This window comes from Miniopterus schreibersii, assembly GCF_964146895.1.
Source record: "Miniopterus schreibersii genome assembly, chromosome: 2".
Taxonomy (NCBI): Eukaryota; Metazoa; Chordata; class Mammalia; order Chiroptera; family Miniopteridae; genus Miniopterus; species Miniopterus schreibersii.
Window position 1 is genome coordinate 63,748,219 of NC_138102.1, and position 18,055 is coordinate 63,766,273.

Genomic DNA, 18,055 nt, shown 5'->3' on the forward strand with positions numbered 1-18,055 from the left:
ATTAAAATACTTCTAAGTTCTCTGCCTTTCTCCCTAATTCCTGTTTGACCGCAGCTCAGCAGCTGCAGAGAGCAGTCTCGATGGAATTCCAGGTACAGAGCATTCGGGAGCGCGTGCCCTTGGGACAGACACCTGTGGAACCAAAAGGTGAGAACTGGAGCGGGCAGAGAAAGAAGCCGAGCGGCACTGCCGGCCCCCACGAGCCCGGCCGGGCCACGGAGAAGCCCTGGAGCTAGAGTGGGCCTTCCGAGGTGCCCCAAGCCGGGCCAACACGGCCAGCCCGGGTGAGGGAGATGGCCACTCCCCGAAGGGCATCCTGACCTTGGTCAAGGCTGAGGCCGTCCCAGGCGGGCTGAGAGCTGACGCCTGTTGACTGACAGCACCTCAGGCAACCGAACAGCATGTCCTGCCCCATGAAGCCACGTCCCCCAGACACTGTTCCCTTCCCAGCAACTAACTCTCACTGTCCTAGGCCTTTGCCATGCTTCCTGCCCCCGAGGGGCTTACAGTCTGATGGAAAAGTTAATAAGTCATGATAACGTGAAGCATAAACTCACACACATGAGGATGAACAGGCGCGTGGGGGGGTGGGACGCAGGACAGAGAGGACCAGGGAGACCCCAGAGCAGGGGCCCGCCTGCCCGGGGGAAGCACCTGCTCCTGCTCACTGAGGAGTCCTCCCTTTCAGTGCCTCTCCCCAGCGTCTCTCCCATGAATACAGTCTTCTTCATTTCATTCCTCGTTTCCTGCATTTTCCTATTGTTTCTAACGTCTAGGGAGCCATCTTCTCCACCTAAAAAGCCAGTCCCTCGGCCCTTTTTAAGTTAATCTTCAAAAACTAGCTGTGCGACCTCTCGCACATTCTGTGATCGCACACCTGGCAAGCGGCCTTTCCAAGGGGCCCGCAGGCTTCCTGGGTCCCGGCTTCAGATACGTACGTCATTAAATTCCTGATCTTAATAAAGTACATCACAGGCTGGGTGCTAAGTAGAAATAAAACAGAGAGAGGGAGTCGGTGAGCAAGCACCTCCCCGTCAGGAAGCGTGCTAGCAGGTTACGCTGCTGTTGCACATTTTACAGAGGGAATTAGATCAGGAAGCACGAAATCGGGACTTAGGATCCGGTGGCCCAACAACGAAAAATAAAACAAATGGAAAACAACCTGCCGCGTTGGAACAGGAAGAAGGCGGCCCGCGGGAGCGCGTTTGGAAACAATCGGCAAGTCGGGGCGGCGCGCGGAGCCGCGTCTCCCGGGGCCTCCCACGCACGGCGCGGGCGCGCGAGGGCCACCCCGCGCCGCACAGCCCGCCGGGAGCGCGGGCCGGCCGCGCCGGTGACGAACGGAAAGCGCCCCGCAGGCTCTGCCGGCGCTGCCGAGGAAGCTCGTGCAGCCGGAGCCCGCGGGGGCTGCACGCGGACGGCCGGCGGCGCCGGGGGACGGCCCCGAGCGCGGGGCGCCCGCTCCTCCCAGGCGGGCGATGCCCGGGGGCGCGGGCGGCCCGCGAGGGCGCGCGGGATCCACCGCTCCTCGGACGGTGCGGGGGCGATTGCGTTGGGCTGCTCGGCCCCACGTGCGGGCGGCGGAGGCCCGGGGCGCAGTCGCTCCCCTAAACGCCGAGCTCGGGCGGTTTGACCGCCGCCTCTGGAATCCCTCGGCTCCCGGCGGGATCGCGGCCCAGGGTGTGGCCGGTCGCGCGGAATTGTGCGAGCTGAGGGGAAGCGGGCGATTCCGCGGGTGAGACTTCGGCGTCTCCCCGCTGCCTCTGGGCTCTGAGGGTCACACTGCGGCTCAGAGACCCGCGCCCGGGCCCAGGGCCAGGCCTCAGCCAGGGCACCAGGCGCTGCCAGAACAACAAGGGGGGGTGTGGGTGGGGGGGGTGGGGGGGTGGGGGGGTGGGGGGGTGTGGGGGGGGGGTGGGGTGGGGGTGGGGGGGGGGGTGTGTGCGCGCGCGTCCGCGTCTGGGCTGCCGGGAATATGAAAACAACACCGTGAAATCAGACATCCCATCTGGCACCAAAGACTGAACTGCTTGCACTTAAGTAGTTCAACTTAGAAAGTGATTTACCAAAAAAAAAAAAATTATATTATTCCTGAACGTGGCTTCAGTGCAGGTTGTGTTTGCTTCACGTAATTTGTTTTTAAATGTAGCCATTATTTGGGGACATCTTTTACGTGCTGTGTGAGGATATAAAGTAAATACATTTAAGCTCCGAAGAGCGCGGAGTGCAGGGAATCCTGGGAACGCGGTGTTCAGAATGGTCATAATTAAACTCCGAGTGAAAACACAACCATCTCCTGCAAAGAGGCGCTTCCCTAGAGACTGCTCCTGCTCCGAGGGCTCCCGGAGTCTGACCGCCTCCCCTCCACGGAGGGGCCACTGCCCTGCGCCTGAAGTCCTGTGAGGGACCAGCCGCGCCCCCCTGCTGGGCCTCCGGCTGCCGGCTGGTCTGCCTCCCACGGCGGCGCCGGGTCCTGCGAGGGGGCGACCAGGCACCGGGAGGCGCCCCGGAGCGCAGGGTGAGTGGGCCTCCGCGCTTTTGCTATTGAGAATGGAACGTGAGCCGGCCGGGCGTGGCTCAGCGGTTGAGCATCGACCTGGGATCCAGGCGATCGGGGTTCGATTCCCGGTCAGGGCACATGCCCGGGTTGCGGGCTCGATCAACGACTTTTTCTCATTGATGTTTCTCTCTCTCTCTCTCTCCCTCTCCTGTCCTCTCTCTGAAATCAATAAAGATATATTTAAAAAAAACAAAATGAAAATGGAACATGATTTTTTTTAAAGAAAAACACCTAATGTTCGCAAAAATTCTTATATAAGTAATAATAACAGCTAATACTGAATATTTAACATAGTCAATATGTTTTATGTAAACATATTATCATTTAAGAGTCAATGAGGTAGATGCAATTATTATCCTCAAAACAGATGTTCAGAGAGGCAAAATAACCTGCCTAAGGGCACACAGCTAATAAAGTATGGAACAGATATAGACACAGGCATTTGGACTGTGCAATTTTACCTCCCCCTGTTGTCAACCATTTAGACTTCCTTACCACTTTTCATCAAAATTTTTTAAAGAATTGCTGGGATGACTTGGTTGAAAAAACTCTCCCTTTGGACACATTTATGGATTACCAATTGTCAAAGCCACCACAAATCTGCCCCTGGCCCCCACTCCTGTGCCCCACCTTCTAGGGCAGGAGCAGTGTACACTGTATAATAGAAGAGAACCATCCTACTCTTCTATTATCTTCTGTATCAATTTATTTATTGATCTTTCTACTCTAATGCATGATTTTACCCAGCAGGAATTTTTAATTACTCATTTGAGACAGAAACAGCAACTTCAATCGGCTGCCTCCTGCACGCCCCCTGCTGGAAAATGAGCCTGAAACCTGGGCATGTGCCCTGGTCAGGAATCGAACCAGCACCTCCTGGTGCATAGGTCGATGCTCAACCGATGAGCCCATGTCATCGGTTTAAAGGAAAACAAGTTGATCCTTTAAACAGAAAAGCACTGGGAGTAAGGGGCGACATCTGATTCCTTGGAGCATAAAGCATGACTGGGTCTCTTGTTCTTACTAATACAACGTTAGCGTGAAAACTAAGAATTAAACATTCAGCTGTAGGGCAGAATTTTGGTCTCTGTTTGCACAAGTGTAATATCTGCAAGATTTTCATTAGCATTTTTTAGTTTTTTTAATTGATTTTAGAGTGAGAATGGAAATTAAAATTTATTTATGCCTCTCTACTCCTTGAAATGTAATTAAAGTGTTTATAAGAAATTTAAATTGCATATTTAACCACTTTAAAACAGCACATTTAATATTGCATAATTTTAACTGAAATTGCAACTGAGTTTAATAATAAAAACCAAAGTTTTCATATATTATATTAGAAAGTGCCATGTTAAAGGAATTCTCAAAAGACAATAAGTTATTATTTAGAACTAAAAAAACTGGCAAATTCTGCCCTGCTATTCATTAAATTGCACTTTAGAATACACAATACACCTTGGGTTGTAAAGCAGTGTTAAGATTTTTCTCCAGAAATTTGTTCAGTAGATTTTATTGGGTCTTCCTCTGACCCTTACTAGGGAGAAGATAAAAACCACTCAGTGGTTAAAGACACCCAGCGGAGCGGAAATTGACATGGGCAATAGAAAACAAGTTGATCCTTTAAACAGAAAAGCACTGGGAGTAAGGGGCGACATCTGATTCCTTGGAGCATAAAGCATGACTGGTTTTAAGGGGTCACAGTGAACCCTGTGGTCCTGAGTGTGGAATAGTTGTCACATAGGGGGGACCATTGATATTGGATATGGGAGAGGATCCAGTGTACAGCCAAGAATGCCAGGTACAGACTGTGTGATCTCACATATGTAGAATCTAAAAACAACACCCCCCCCCCATTCAAACCAAGTTCCTAAATAGAGAGAACAGGTAGGTGGTTGCCAGAGGTGGAGATTGAAGGGTGGACAAAACGGGTGAAGGGGCTCAAAAGGGCATTACATCACCAGGACTTATAACTTCCTGGTGATGTAATGTACAGCATGGCGACTGTAATTAATAATATTGCATTGTATATTTGAAAGTTAAGAGAGTAGATCCTAAAAGCTCTCATCATGCCTGGCCGGGTGTGGCTCAGCGGTTGAGCCTCGACCTAGGATCCAGGTGATCAGGGTTCGATTCCCCGTCAGGGCACATGCCCCGGTTGCGGGCTCGATCCCCAGTTGGGGGCCTGCAGGAGGCAGCCGATAATGACTCTCTCATCATTGATGTTTCTCTCTCTCTCCCTCTCCTTTCCTCTTTCTCTGAAATCAATAAAGATATATATATTTTTTAAAAAGTTCTCATCATAAGGGAAAAACAATTAACTATGTATGGTGACGGATGTTATTAGACTAATCGTGGCGATCATTTCACAATAAATACAAGTATAAATCATTATGTTGTACACTTGAAAATAATACAATGTTATTTGTCAGTTACACCTCAATTAAAAAAAAAAAAAAAAAAAAGAATTCCAGGAACTGGATGATTAGTCTGGGTTCTTGCAAGAGCCACTACCATCTGATATGTATCTATCTCGTCTAAGCCTCACAACCACCCTCTCAGATGGGTACAATTATTATTATGCTCTGTGATGTGAAGCTCACTGAGGGTAATTACAATGACCAATGTCTCATCAGGGAGTGGTAGATGTGAAATTCAAACCTCCAAATGTAATCTCCAAAGCTGCACTTTGCCATAAAGCTTTATTCTTCAAAGTTCTGCTATACCTAGTTCCTCTGTACCAGAAAGTGTCTTCTACAGAGATCCACTCTACCGCTGAGATGTACAAATACAAGGGATTTTCTCCTAGGTTGCCCAGATAGGTTACTGGGATAGGAATCGAGTTAAAGGAAAAGATTCTGGGATGAAATCCTATCCAAGAATACACCGCATATTTATTCTATGATTTTTGTGCTTGCTCTTTAATACTTAGTTACACCAATTATGGTAGGGGAATCATGAACATTTGATGGATAATATATGTATCTCATGTGACAAGAGTATATAAAAGAAATTGCTCCTAATTTTTTGCAAAATTGTAGGAAAAAATATTTACATTCATTGATAAAAGGATACACACACAAATGTTGTCTTACAAATTATACTAAATTGTTTTCTCATTTAACTGTGAAGTAATACATGTCCATAACACTTTATCTGAAATATGTGAGTCAGATGTGTTTCAAATTCAGAATTTTTTGGTTTTTAGTAAAGTGATACAGTGCTGTATTCCATGACATCTTCAAGTGGTATATGATGCAGCACCCATAATCAAATATTAAGATTTCTGCCATGAAATATAAATACTTACACTAAGTGGGATTCATGACTTCTATGTAAAGCATCATGTAATTTCAGGTGAAGTTCCATGTCATTTCATGATGAATTTGTCACAAATTTATCAATAAACTTTTCAAAGATTTTCAAATTTCAGAATTATAGATAAGAGGTTTCAGACTTGTATTTTCTTGAAAAATCCTATTGTTAGATGGGCCAGGTACAGAAAACCTGGGTACAGAAACTCACCAGGACAGGAAGCCCTGGATGCCTAGCAAGGAGCAAAACTAGGAAAACCAGAACCTTGTCCCCAGGTTCTTTCCTCCTCTAGCACAGTGCTGGTCATGGGGTTTAGACCCCCTGACCTTTTCCTCCCTAAAGATAACATCTAGGCCTCAGTTGTATTTCAGCTCCAGGCCCAGAAAAGCAGTGAAACCAGACAAATGGCACCGTAGCTGCCACTGGACCCCCTACCCTGGCACTGACCAATCAGTGGAGACCACGACCCTGAAAGAGCTCACCTGGGAAACTGATGAATATTCTATTGAGACACTCCCCTGAGACCTCCCCTAAGATTTCCACCTGCAAGAAAGAAATACTCTCAGGACATAGGACCCAGCATGTGTTCCCTACTAGGGGACAAAGTCAGCACCATCACCTTCCCCCTTCTTCCTTCACAGGGGATCCCATGAGACTTGCAATGAGGGGGAGCAATGGGCATTGGCAGCTCGTCTGGGGCTTACCCCCTGAACCTGTCTTCAAGGCCCCCTTCTGTCTCTGACTTCTTAGGGAGCCAAAGCAGCCCAGCCTGGGCTCTCCTGTCACTTCTTCTATGTTCTTCCTTGTTTCACTGGCCCATGCAAATTTTTGCTGCCATCATGGACCCAATACCCTTTGACTCAGTGCTACATAGCCCTGCCCTTTGGATATTCCCTTCTCCAATTCCATTTTCCTTAAATAAATTGAACTTTTCTTTATTCACCATTTGAGATGGCTATTTTGCCTACCTGTGCACAACTGACCTTAACCTTTCACTTATTTCATATATATCATTAAACATTGGACTTTGTCAGAAAATGTCCACGTTGGGAAGGAAAAAAATTTTATTCTACCCTTCTAGGTTCTTTGGTTGGTCTAATCAAATTAACATAAAACAGAATAAACAAGGGGCAGGGGGAGGGGTGACATTTAATTTCATACATATGAGGGCTCCATAAAAATATGAGGGCCCAACAACAATCAAGCAATTGAGGCTTATATACCATCCAGAGCTAAGGAGAAGTGGGTACAAGTCTGGGAAGTTGAAGGGGAAGGCAATTCACACAGATATGGAAAAGCAAATATTTGGTAAACAAATGTTTGCCTTGCCATACAGAGACAATGGGACCTAGAGAAGACATTAGTAGTCTCCAGGCCCTGCCTATTTTCCCAGCCTACCACACCTGGCTCACATTCTTTGTAGTTATCTCTGATAAAAGTTGATTTCCTGGAATAGGCTATCTAATTTTTTATTTTTTTTAAATATATATCTTTATTGATTTCAGAGAGAGGGCAGCAGAGGGAGAGAGAGATAGAAACACCAATGATGAGAGAATCATTGGGGATGGAGCCCGCAACCCGGGCATGTGCCCTGACCGGGAATTGAACCTCGATCTCCTGGATCCTAGGTCGATGCTCAACCGCTGAGCCACGCCCGGCTAGGCTAGGCTAATTTTTTTTTAATGCATCTTTATTGTTGAAAGTATTACAGATATCCCCTTTCCCCCCCATTGATCCCCTCCACCCTGCATCCAACAGTCCCCCCCAGACCTTCATCACACTATTGTCTGTGTCCATGGGTTATGCATATATGCATATAAGTTCTCTGATTAATCTCTCCCCACCCACTCCTCCACCTTCCCACTGAGATTCATTAGTCTGTTCCATGCTCTATGTCTCTGGATCAATTTTGTTCCTCAGCCTGCTTTGTTTATTAGATTCCACATATGAGTGAGATCATGTAAAAGTGAATCAGGAAGAATTGGAAAACCTGAATAAGCTAATAACAATGAATGAAATCAAAGCAGTAATAAAAAAACTCCCAGCAAACAAAAGCCCTGGTCTAGACAGCTTCACAGGGGAGCTTTCTAATTAAGTTGTAGGGTTAGATAATTTATTAAAAATTTTTCTTGCTTTTTGAAGTAGGCCTGTAGTGCTATGAACTTCTCTCTCAGGACTGCTTTCTCTGTATCCCATAGATTTTGGGTTGCTGTGTGTTCATTTTCACTTGTTTCCAGGAAGTTTTTGATTTCTTTCTTGATCTTATTGGTAACTCACTCATTGTTTAATAACATGCTATGTAGCCTCCATGTGTTTGAATGTTTTTGAGTGTTTTTACTGTAGTTGATTTCTAATTTCATGCTCTTGTGATCAGAGATGCTTAATATGATTTCAATCTTCTTGAACTTGTAGAGATTTGTTTTGTGTCCTTACATGTGGTCTATCTTTGAGAATGACCCATGTGCACTTGAGAGGAATGTATCTTCTGCAGCTTTGGGGTGAAATGTTCTGTAAATGTCAATTAAATCCACCTGCTCTAGTGTGCCATTTAGAGTCTCTGTTTCTGTGTTGACTTTTTGTCTGGAAGATTTATCCAGTGAAGTCAGTGGGGTGTTAAATTCCCAGACTATGACTGTATTGCTGTTGATCTCTCCCTTAAAGTCCTTAAAGTTATTATTGATAGGTCCTTATTTATTGCCGTTTTAATTTTTTATGCCTATGTTTCTCTCTCTATTTCTTATTATTATAGCAGTCCCTTTAACATTTCTTGCAATGCTGGTTTGGTGGTGATAAATTCCTTTAGCCTTTTTTTTTTGTCTAGGAAGCTCTTTATTTCACCATCTATTTTGAATGATAGCCTTGCTAGATAGAGTAGCCTTGGTTTCAGATCCTTGTTTTGTATTACTTTGAATACTTCATGCCATTTGCTTCTGGCCTGTAGAGTTTCTGATGAGAAATCAGCTGAGAGCCTTTTGTAGGTAACAGATTGCTTTTCTCTTGCTACCTTTAATATTCTCTCCTTGTCTTGAATTTTTGGAATTTTAGTTATGATGTGTCTGGGCATGGGCCTCTTTGGATTCTTCTTGGTTGAGACTCTTTGTGCCTCCTGAACTTGTGTGAATTTTCCTTCACCAGGTTTGGGAAGTTTTCTGCCATTATTTCTTCAAACACATTCTCTATTCCTTGCTTACTTTCGACCTCTTCTGGCACTCCTATAATGTAAATATTGTATGTTTCATGTTGTCTCACAGCTCCCTTATATTGTCCTCCTGTTTTTTTAATTGTTTTTTCTTTTTGGGTCTCTGATTGAGTGATTTTTTTCTACCCAGTCTTCTAATTTGCTGATCCGATCCTCAGTTTCCTCTAATCTGCAGTTCATTCCTTCCAATGTATTCTTTATTTCTGCTATGTCATTCTTCATTTCTGACCGGTCATTTTTCATAGTTTCTATATCTCTTCTCATGCTGTTGAGTATCCTTACAATCAGTATTCTGAACTCTATATCTGAGAGATTGCTTATTTCTATTTCATTAACTCTTTTTTCTGGAGACTTCTCTTGTTTTTTTTTTCATTTGGGCTTGTTTTTTTGTCTCCCCATTTTGGCTGCCTACTTGGGTTGTTTCTATGTATTAGGTGGATCTGCTAGGACTCTCAGTCTCTTTGGAGGGTCTCTGGTGCAGGCCAATATCAGACACTCTTTGTGACTAGCTGTGAGTTCCCTGTCTGGAGCTATCAACAACCCATGGCTTGTGGTTCCCTCTGTTGGGACTGGGTGCCTTTGGACAGGACCAAGATGCACACCAAAGTCTGCTTTTCCAAGGCCTGGGTCCAGAAGCAGATCAGGCAAAGACTCAATGCTCTCAGAGGTCTGCCTCTGCCTGCAGGCTGATTGATCTTAGTCTCTTAATGAGCCGCAGGCTTTAGTACACAGCAAGGAGTAAGGGTGGGACAAGAGGTTTTCCAGTGGGTGGGGAAATTGCTTCCCCCCCAGGCAAAAGCTGCCTGGCTGGCAAATGTCTGCCTGAGAAAGATGCCCTCTGAAGTATAGGGGAATGACTCAGCACAGGAATCCAGATGGCCACCCTCTCAGCTATGTCTCCAGAGCCCAAAACCTTAGATTCTCCTCACACAGCTCCAGTCCGTTCTGTCCTCCCTCTCCCAGAGCCCAAGGTGAGTGGCTGCACATGAAACTTTGTGCCTTGGCCCTTTACGAGGGTGCCTGCATTTCCAGCGATATCTCCCTAGCAGACAGAAACTTGGCTGCTTTTTGCAGCCAGATGTGATATGGTACCTTTCTCAGTTCTGGTGCTCCTGGGAAGCCCAGCTTGGGGTTTAGGCTCCAGAGTTCTCAGTGGGAGTCCCCACAGCTGAGATCTCCCTTTGGACCTTCAGCTGCTGCCTGTGGGAGCCCAGCCAGCCCTCTGGTGCGTCCACACTACCTACCAGTCACTATGTGGTCTCTGATTTAGGCCCTTGGTTATAAGGGTGCTCTCTAGCTCATCTTCAGTTGCAGTTGAATATTCAGGGTGGTTTTTCTCTATTTTAGTTGTAATTCCAGTTTGGTCCTGGGAGAGTGTCAGTGTAGCTTCCACTCAAACTGCTGCCATCTTGGAATCTATTTAAATTCTTTCAGGCAACTAAGGGAGAGGTAAAAAACAAAAAAACAAAAAACAGAAACAAAAAAAACTTCCTGAGTATTTTGTTTCTAAAAAATAATCAGCCAAAATAATCCTCATGCCCAAAAGATGTAATTTGGGGTGCCAAATTCCACTACATCCACAGCACAGATTGTATCTTAGAGCGAGTGAGCATACATCACTCATCTGTTCGTTCTTAACACATATGACAACCTACAGAGAACAAGCCAGTTAGTTCTTCTGAAGCAAAATTGTGACTTAGGGCTGGTAAAATTACAAAGCCAGAGAAGTGTTTCTTCCAAATTCTTTCTATCTCTTCTCCATTCTGAGGCATATTTCCACTTGATGCTGTCCCAGGGTTTCCTGGTTCAGTGGTGATTTGGCTCTAGCCCAGCTCCCCTGCCCCCCCCCACCCCCGTTATACAGCTCCCTCAGATCCTGTTCTTTGTCTATGTAGAAGCATATTTACATCATCTGGTCAGAGCCTTTGCAATACACTAGTTACTTTATAAGCACCAAATAAGGGCTTACAAGAAGTAAGCCATTTTAGAGGTAACACAAATAAGGATAAATTTTTAAATAAAACAACTTGCCACAACTGACAAACAGAGTCACTTAGATCTGAAACCTCCTTTCCCTTCTTTCTCACACACAGCCTCTAAATGGCTAATTTTTCTGATGATTCTTTTTGTGTGCTAAAAGGCAAATGGCTTACTGTGCTATTGTACCACAATATTGAATTTAGGGCTTTGCTGGTGGGGGGTGGGACTCCAACAGCACTCCTCAAACCATGCTGTATGGATGCTTCCCACCTGCCAACATCCATGCTCCATCCTGCTGACCAGGGAATCACTGAGCCCAGGAAGGAAAAGTAGAGTCCAGATGAGGAACAGGCAGATACATAAGAGAAAAAGCGTTTAAAATGTGCTAGGGCATTTTCTTGCTTTTAATGCCCACTGAGAGAAGATTTTAAAACACTTAAACTAAACAAGGCAAAGCAAGGTCCGAAGAGGGGGAACAGTAGAAATACCGCAGAGAAAGGAGTTGTCCTTCCTGAGAAGTGGTCTCCCTGACAGCGTTTTTCTGACAAGCCATTCCTTCACAGCCCAAATTGCAGAGCCACCAACAAAGCAGCTCCCCCAGCGGTAAGGAAGCTGCTCACTGAGCTACAGAGTGGGAAAGGCTGAGAAGTGCTAGTCAGAGCAGACTCTGGGAGGCAGGGTATGGAAAAGGCAACTACTGGAGGCCAGAGCCTGCATGGTGCAGCCAAAGTCAGTACAGTAGGTCAGAGGATATGACCTTGTGGACGAGGGGAAACCTCAGAGTCCTGCAGGCAGTGGAGCAAAGCTTCCCCAGAGTTGTGAGTTATCCCCTAGGGTCAGGCTCATTACTCACCCTGGGAAATCTGCGATAAGAACCATTTGCACCTGTTGGGTGAGAGGAAGCAGAGTTTGACACCCCTAAATATGCTTTTTGGGCTATTGATTATTTTAAGATTTTTTTTTTTTTTTTTTAAGAAAAGACTCAGGAAAAACATTTGACCTTCCTTCTAACTACCTAAAAGAATAAAAATAGAGGATCTGCTCCAGGAAGGGAGCTATCATCATAGATAACTACAGCTAAGTATGAACTAGTGTGTGATAGACAGGGAAGAACCGAGCTAGCCTCCTTTTGTTAGAGCAGAGTAAAAAGACTTGCAACCAGGACAGCAATGAGCAGCAGCAGCTCGTCCCCCTCTCACCGCCTAAACCTGTCTCCAAGGCTCCCTTTTCCCCCTTTTCTCTGACTTCCCAGTGAGCCAAAGCAGCCCAGCCTAGGCTCTCCTGTTGCTTTTTTATGCTCTTCCTTGTTTCATTGTCAAAGTGTATCTTTGCTGTGGTCGATAAATTCTTGCTTTCTTTTCTATACTTTGTCCCTTGATTGAAATCTTGCCCTCAAGAAGACAAGAACTGAGGTCTCCACATCTCACGGTAACGCTTTGATCCAAATCTTTTTTGTAGTAGGCAGTGAGACAGACCCTGAGCAGAGTAGGTAGGATAAGCCAGGTACATAAGGTCACCAGGGCGAAAAGCCCCGGGTGCCTTGCAATGCCAATTGTAAGGCGGGACCTCTCCCCCAGGGTAACCTTTCCTCTCCTAGCATATATCGTTGGTCCTGTGGTTCAAACCACTCCCTGACTGTTCCGCCCCTGGCGTGCTGCTAGTCATGTGGTAGAGGAGGAACAAGGGAGCTGGGGAATGGCCTCCTAGGACTCCCACACAAGCCCTTGCACCACCACTCCCGTAAGCACTAAGCCCTAGAGATAATGTCTACGCTTCAGTCGTTTCAACTCCAGGGCCAGAAAAGCAGCAAGGCCAGGCAGTGGCTGACATCAGGAGCTGCGCGGATTAATGACCCCCTGCCCTGGTGCCGCCCAATCAGTGGAGACCTTGACCCTGAGGAGACACCTGAAAAGCCGATTAATGTTCTATTGAGACCCTCTCTTCAGTCCTCCAGATAAAAACCCTCGACCGAGGACTCCGAGCGCGTGCTCTCTCTTCAGAACCCATCTCCTTCTTTCCCCAGCAGAGCCTTTTCTCCTCTCCTTCCCCCAGGTGCGTATATCCTGGCTTTCTTTCTCCTAAGCTCTGAGGGCCCTTCCTTTTGCCTCTGTAACTTGTTTTCTGAGCCCACACAGCCCAGCTAGCTCACTTTTTCTACCTCTGTGACTTTTAAATAAAGTTTCTCTTTGAGTTCTTGGTTCTGAATTCTTTCCTAGCTGAACCTAAGAACTAAAGTTGCTGAACCCAGGTCCAGTTCTGCCGGTTAACTTCTGGTGCCATTTCGCCACTAACATTTTCTGTGTCCCTTTGCTATGTCGGCCCAGCCAACATTAATTTACTATACACTCACTTTTTCATCTCCATGTGAATTGCCTTCCTCCCTTATACAGTCCCAAACCACAACCCCCTTTCTCCTTAGGTCAAGATGGCATATAAGCCTCAACTGCTCAATTTGTTTTGGGGCCTTATATCCTTGTGGAATTCCTGTATGTACATATGTAATAATGTGGCCATTTTCTCCTCTTAATCGGTCTCTTGTTAATTTGATTTTTGGTCCAAGCAGAAGAATCTGGAAGAGTAGGAGAAAAATTAATTTTCCTTCCCCACATGGGGAAAGAGCATTAAAAACAAAATCTTTTTCCAACCAGAAAATCTCTCCACTAAGGTAGTAGAGACAAAAAATAGTTTTGTTTTTCTATTAGTGAGTACGCATTAAACCAGAATGTGACACACATCACAGGCAGTGTGCTAGGAGATTGCAAAAACAGAAAGAAACCTCACCCCTTACATAGCCAAGCAGATAAGACCCATTACACACACGTTATCAAGATAAACAATAACTAAGCCTCAAGTAAGAGGACTTGACAGAACCATTTGTCACACATAGTTCCTCCTTGACTCACATGGTAAATGGAGTGACTATCTGTGTAAGCTTTTAAGCTTCATCTAGCTGAGAAACCAACTCATATCTTTATGACAGGAGGTAATTTTGCAACTTGCAGCAAGGTGCCTACCATGCCACAGAAACTGGGTGATTGGGGTGCTATTTTCCGTGATGTTTACATTTCAAAGAGTAAATATCAGGGTCCTTGAGAAAGGCATTCATGGGTCATCAAGCTGACAAAAGTCCTATCTGGTTTTCAAAAGGACTTATATACATTTCAAAGAGAGAAGAAACTACTTACAAGTTTTCTAAAGTAAAAGATCTAAGAGAAAGGAGGGAGAGGAATCTCAACAGGGAGAACTGGGCCTCTTATTTTTCATTTCTCTTTGTCCTTACACACCCTGCCCCCATGCATTCTGACTCCACAGGTCTTCTGGTTCTGATGCCTTGATCTGCAATTTTAAGGCTCTGCAGGAGATTCTGCTAGTCTGTTCGGAACAGTGTAGGAGAGTGACAGCCAGCCATGAGCAACACAATCACCAGAGGAGACTGATTAATATGCATATTCCCAGACCCGAAGAGAGAGCCACAGGAGAGAATCTCGGAGGTGGAGCGGGCAATGGAATTTAAAGAGGCCTTCTGGAGGATTCTGACGCTCTCTACAGCCCAGGAATGGCTGCCTTAGACGACAGCGCCGATTTTCACAAGGGGACACCTGGACACCGGGGCAGAATAACAATTTTCCATAGACCACACAGACTTAAGTAGTTTGAAGGAATTATCCTTTAGATCCTCAAATTTTCATTTTTACTTTTCCAAAAACGGATCTCTTTGAGAGCACTGTCCGTGGTCTTCTCTGCTACGTCTTCCTGCAAGGTGTTCACGGCCATCTCTCTCTCTCTCTCTCTCTCTCTTTAAACAAAGGAAAGACATAAAAAGGAGGGCTTTGTATTTATGATTGTCCAATACACCCACCCAGTAAGCTTTCAATAAAAATATATGCTGTTAAAAACAAAATTCCATCCAATAGATTCAAAGATGTAACGGGCTTATTAAGCAATTCATAGATTGGGCAGCAAGGTGCTCCTGAGGGGTTGTAGACTATGGAAGGTTTTCATAGGCAGGAGGGTGAGGCAAAAAGGTATTAGCAGAAAAAAAAAAAGTATTTTTTTCAAGCCAGGTCATCTTATGGGGGGGCAGGGAGACCAGCAGGGTTTTGTCAGGCAGATTACCCAACTAGTGCTAATCAGAAAATTTCACATTGACTTTTTAAAGGTCACATTCCTGAAAGTATGAAACTGCAAAACTCCTGGTTTGCTGGTGTTGGGATAACTGACTCATTTTTGGCCTGTTATTTCTTGAACAGGACAAGCAGAAGGAGAAGGCGCAGGGGGAGGAGGGGAGGAAGCAAACCTCTTAAAAACCATGACTCTTGCCCGGCCGGGCGTGGCTCAGTGGTTGAGCATCGACCTAGGATCCAGGCAATCTGGGTTCGATTCCCGGTCAGGGCACATGCCCGGGTTGCGGGCTCGATCCCCAGTTGGGGCTGTGCAGGCGGCAGCCGATCAATGACTCTCATCATTGATGTTTCTCTCTCTCTCCCTCTCCTTTCCTCTCTCTGAAATCAATACATTTTTAGAAAAACAAACAAAAAAACCCCATGACTCTTGAAATGATTTCTTCCTGGTTGGCTGTGGAGAGGGGCTGCAGTGGAGACAAGTCCAGAAGTAACTCCTGGGGACAGTCCTGGAGCAGCTAAGTCATTAGAACTTGGCCAAGGAGTACCGAAGGCATCTTCTTTCATGTGACAAACATATGGCAAGGTTCCATCTATTTAGAAGATGAACGTTTAAAAGAAAGGCATTACCATGTTTATTTGATTTGGGGGGGCTAAATAAAGTTAGATATTTTCTAACAACAACAAAAATCCCATGCTTTTATTTGGCTGACTGGTTTAACACAAGGACTGGCTTTGGCTAACCTATGGAAAAGGGACAAACTGTCTGTTATCAGTGGAAGTGGGGCATCCCCTTCCCCACTGGGTGCTGGGGGTCGAGTTCTTAGGATATCTCAAGAAAAAGAATTTTCTAAGACTTGCATGGGAATGAGTGATTTTTATTTGTGTGGAATTACATTTTTGGGTTTTCAAAGTCCCATTTCCATTAATCCAGTCCTGGAAGATACGCAGCTGGGGATTCAGTAGAGCTAGAAGCAAAGTCAGTGTCCTAATTTTCCTTTCCATGGTGGAGTTGGGTCTGGTACAGCATCATCTAGTTGGAGTCCATTAGTCCATTGCTTGGGGTCCACATGGCTGTGAACCATGTGGGCAAATGCAGGGGAGCCAAGAGAGCACCAGGAGGCAAGAGGGCAAGAGAGTGAACTTCTTTGTTTAGGAGATTAAATCTTCCAAATCTTCCAGGGCTTGCAGTGGCCATGCCGACTGTGGCCAATGACTGTTCCCAGGTTAACTGACAGACTAGTACCTTCCTTATTTCATCCAGACTCTACTGAGCATACTTCTATTTTCCCCCTATTCTGTCCTTTCCCTCAGCTATCTGCAGGGAATAGACCAGCGGCTTCCTGGGAAGTATTCAACTGCAGCTTCCTGGAAAAGCTGCACAAACGAATGCCTATAATGTCTGGCCTTCCCTTTGCTCCTGTTATCTATAACTAGGTTAATTATAATGGTATCACAAAGACTGAATGAGTTAAATGTGAAGCTCCAGGATTTTGAAGAAAATACAGTCATGCATTGCTTAACAGGGACACATTCTGAGAAATGCGTTGTTAGGCACTTTCATCACTGCACGAACATCACAGAGTGCACTACACAAACCTAAACGGTATGGACTACTACACACCCAGGCTATTTGGTTTAGCCTCTTGCTCCTAGGCTACAAACCTGTTACAGCATGTTACTGTACTGTGCACTGTCTGGAAACTAACATAATGGTAGGCATCTGTATATCTAAACATTTAAATGTAGAAGGTACAGTATAAATACAGTATAAAAGATAACAAATGATACACCTATACAGGGCACTTACCACGAATGGAGTTTGCAGGACTGGAGGTTGCTCTGGGTAAGTCAGTGAGCGAGTGGTGAGTGGTGAGGAGGACATTCCTGTCCACTACTGCAGACTTTATACACTGTACACGCAGGCTACACTAAATCGATTAAAAAATACTTTTCTTTCTTCAATAATAAATTAACCTTCACTTACTGTCACTTTTTAACTTGATAAACTTTACAATTTTTAAAAAACTTTGACTTTTATAGTAACATTTAGCTTAAAACACGAACACATTGTACAGCTGTACAAAAATGTTTTCTTCCCTTATATCATTACTCTACAAGCTTTTTTTCTATTTAAAAAAATTTTAATTTTTTTTACTCTTTAAACTTTTGGGTTAAAAACTGAGACACAAACACATTAACCTAGGCCCCAGTTTAAGTTCTTCTGCCCCTTCCCTTACTGTCTTATCAGCTGTCAAATTCATCAAAATTACCAGGGGTCTTCTCCTGGTTCTCAACCCAAGATACAGATAGAATTGTGTGGAGGTCTTAAAAAAAAAAAAAAAGTTGCCTATGATGTACAGCAATGATAAAAAACAAAAAACAAAAAAAACCCCAACACTGCAAGCCATGTCTTTTTCACCTACACCCTTTCATTTATTAAGATATTGTACAAATAATCGACTGTGGGCTAAGAAAGCAAGCTTACAGTTAACAGCCCCGAGAGAGAGCCCTAGGCCCGCAAAGTACTAAATGTTGCCCCTTATTTTGGCTGGAGGATTGTTTCCCCCTCCCTCCCTCCTGCCACCCTCCCTCCCTCCTACCTTCTCATTCTTTTTGACCACTTCTGGCTCCACAGGACTGAGACGACGGGAAGATTCTCTCTGTCCTATTAAACGAAGAGTCTGCAGTTCAGACATATTGGTCTCTGCAATGGACAGTCTGGGCTGCTTCTCCAACCCTCCTGCCCCTCCTTTTGGCAAGTTTCCCGACTTTCAGATGCATGGCCTCTGCCTTGAATCAAACGTGCTTCCAGGACGCAGACCAGCCCCACAGAACCCGTAAATGACCGGCTCCTGAGCACAGAGGCAGCACAGTACAGGC